We start from the raw sequence: 3,844 nt of genomic DNA, 5'->3' as shown, positions 1-3,844 counted from the left end.
TGGAATTCGACAATTGTAACAACAATAACAACCAATACACCTGGAATTCGACAATTATAACAACAACAATAACAACAACAACAACAACAACAACAACAACAACAACAGCAGCAGCAGTAGGATACAGAAAATATAGAGGTTCACAAATACACAAGGAAATAACACTAACAACAATAAGAAATTCTAGTACATGAAAGTTTAAGAGTTATTTAGATACTAAACCATACAACAAAGTTTTCTACACACTAGTGGATCCATAGGTTTTATAATATGTTCCATGACAACAACAACATACATGAACTGAAGGAAATACAACAAAAGATAGAACAGTAGTAAATGCCCAGTACGCTGCCACACAATCACACCTACTACTTGTAACAGACTGGGAGGAAGAAAGAGGGATGAGTAACTCAAGTTACTCAGTGAGGGGAGGTTAGCACAACTTTAGCAGAAAATACACCAACAGTAATAATATTAATAAAACATCAAAATAAAAAATTTACCAAAACAATACTAGTTTAGAAACATTAACACATATAATAGAAGTCTTCAAAAGGATTAAAATAATATAATAATACCAAGAAAACCATTTTTACCCCAAATTTGGGTTTACAACACCAAAACCACAAAACATGTATTGTTTTGTGAAATCAGCACAATGCCCAACACTCACCCAGCATAACGTGGTCTAGAAAACTCTCTAAACCTTCGCCGTGGCCATGGCTAGGTTCAGAGTCGTCAAGATACTCATGCCCTTGACGTTGACCCATCAGTTCACCTGTTGGTGACTCCGGCTACCCGATGAATATCCAGTCAGGGCTCTACACTTCCACTTGAACTTTTCCTTATAGTAATCAGCCGGTCATCACGCCACCTCAACAGGCTGGCCGTGGAGACCACCTACTACAGTAGGATATCACCATACAGTCATCACAATAAACACAACTCCACTCGGAGTATAAAAGTCATCCATATTCATCAATCAACAACACCTCGACCATTGTATGAGGACAAGATAAAATACAAGGAAAGCTCAAGCTTTTAACACAATTTAATTTACAAATCCCACACAAGAAACAACATGGTAACCATTTCCTTTCAACCATTTAAAATGAGTTTCAAGCCTTAGATTTCACAAAATCAATGATTTCCACAACAAATCTCAAGTTTCATACAAAATAAGGATTTCACAAACTCATGGATATATATATATATATATATATATATATTATATAAATATCAATAACAAATCCAACAATAATAAATCAAAAGCCAAATGAGACATCCAAGATTTTCTCAATAATAATTATAATTCACCAAAATACCAAACAAATATAAATCAATAAAACTTACTTAAAACATGATATGCATATGTGTGTGTGTGTGTGTGTGTGTGTGTGTGTGTGTGTGTTCATCTCTAGCTATTGGCATTCTTCTAATTAAAGCTATGCTCAACAATTCCACTCACAGAATTGGCGATTTGTCTTCCTCGCTAGCTACTCCTTGGCTAAATCTTTGCCTTGAGCCAAGATTTCTCCTTGCCAAAGTATAACAAAACACAACAATAATTAGCAAATAAAACAAAGCACACAAGAAAAACCCTAAGTTTTCTAACAAAGAACCCTAATTCGATCTTAGGGTTAGCTCAAAGCTAGGTCTAAAGGTTACCAATGAATTCCTGAGGGTTTTAGCTTCACTCTAGTCCAAAAAAATCAAAGAAATAACTAAAAATTGTCGGTTCCACAGTAACCACGAATTTGCTACAGTAACAGACTTCTACATGACCGGGCTGCTACAGAACCAGACCGCTACAGTATTGGGTTGAAAAATCTATAGAAATGGACTAGTTCAATCTACAGTAAAAACTGGTTATAACAGGTAGGGCCAGCCTCAGCCGAAAGAGCATTGAGACAAGGGATCTAATTAACACTCCCCATATATCCATCGGAAAGCTGTAGAGAGACTTCCAAAAAAAAAAAGGTTAGGTAAAGCAAATCCAAATGAAATAATACCTAACAAAAGAAGTATTAAAAAAATAAAAATAAAAAAATAATAGAAATTAAACTGGTAAAAAAAAATTAATTACACAATAATAAATATCACAACCTCTTCAACAGCTCATTAAAAAAAAAATTAAAATCAAAGATCATATTTTAAAAATACAGTTAGTTTCTAGAGTGTCAATATCTTTCATAATTTAATATTCTATATTTTGATATCTTCAATTTTTTTTTCTAATTTGCTTAGATAAAATCTATGATAAATGACCGTTTTCAATTATGACTTGCAAATTGACTTAAAAAAAATATATGATTTGATAACTCCCTATAGGCATACATTTATCACAAAACAAAATAATTGTCAATCACTATAATGCAAAATTTATGAAAGCAATTAAACTTTTCTATTACTAATTTCATAATTAATGCAAACAAATTTTTAAGTGCAATAATATTTAAAAAAAATCATAGTTATTCTTTGAAATGTTCTCAAGCCAGATTATACATCTATTTTAAATATATGTATAGATTATAAAAATAAGATAAATTAGTTAATATTTAAATTAAAATGAAAAAGAGTACCATAAAAATAAATTATAATTTATTTATTTTATTAAAAAAACAAAAAAAAGGGTGAAAACAACAACTCTAACATTTACCAAGCTCACGGCTGGTTAACTCTGTGCTCACAGCTTTCCCGACCTACTGGATGTCAATTTTCAAGCTTCCTTCTTGGTTTGCTAAGAATATTGACAAGATTCGCAGAGACTTCCTCTGGTTGGGCCCTAACATTTACCAGAATAAAATTAGGCTTGTTTCCTGGGAGAGACTTTGTAGATCGAGAGAGCAAGGTGGGTGGGGAATTCTTAACCTGCAAACCTTTAACATTGCTCTACTGGGAAAATGGTGGTGGAAGATTGCCTCAGGGGTTCTCTGGTGTGGTGAGGACATTCTCCGTGAAAATTATTTTCGAATTTCCCCAATGTGGAACCTCTATCACAAGCAGTACAGCAGGCGATCTTTCTTTTGGAATGGCATTCTATGTGCCCTCCCTGCGTTTAGGAAAAATTTATCCTCACTTGTCTATAATGAGGCTACCACGCTTTTCTGGTTAGAGAACTGGGTTGAGGGTCGCACTCCTGCAGACATATGGCCCAATCTATTCCATCTTGCTCAATTTAAGGAGGATTTGATCAGGGATTTTATAACCAGAAGGCCTAGATTTCCACTGAGCAATTCCCCTGATTGGAACAGCCTTATCGATAACATTATGGCGCGCATCTCCACTGGGAAGGATGAAAAACGTTGGACTCTCACTGCTAATGGCAGATTCACTATGAAATCATTCTACATTTTCTTGAATGATGGCGGTCTGCGGTGTAATTCTACGCCTGTCATTCTGAAGGGAGTTTGCCCAAAAAAAATAACCTTTTCAATTGGTTAGCTTGGGATAACAGGATTCTGACACTTGAGAACTTAGCCCAGCGTAGATGTAATTCTCTTCAATCTACCACTTGTGTGTTGTGTCATGCGGCGATAGAAACCGCTGATCACCTCTTTCTCCATTGTCCCTTCTCCCTGCATATCTGGAGCTACTTTGGGCAACTCTTTGGGGATGTTAGTCCTCCTAGGTCTCTTAAGGACCTTTGGGGAGATTGGAGGAGCAGGATGCCTAAAACTCGGCTTCCTTTTTGGGACATGCATGTGAGAGCTATCATTTGGAATATTTGGATCGAAAGAAATGCACGCATTTATAATTCTAGTTGTCTCCCATTTGTATCTATTATCATAAAAATTGAATGCATGTTGATTTCTTGGTTCAATGCTGCTCCTGAGGCAAAAAA

This window comes from Dioscorea cayenensis, chromosome 20, assembly GCF_009730915.1.
Source record: "Dioscorea cayenensis subsp. rotundata cultivar TDr96_F1 chromosome 20, TDr96_F1_v2_PseudoChromosome.rev07_lg8_w22 25.fasta, whole genome shotgun sequence".
In the NCBI taxonomy this organism is placed as follows: Eukaryota; Viridiplantae; Streptophyta; class Magnoliopsida; order Dioscoreales; family Dioscoreaceae; genus Dioscorea; species Dioscorea cayenensis.
Note: the sequence above shows the minus strand (reverse complement) of the source record.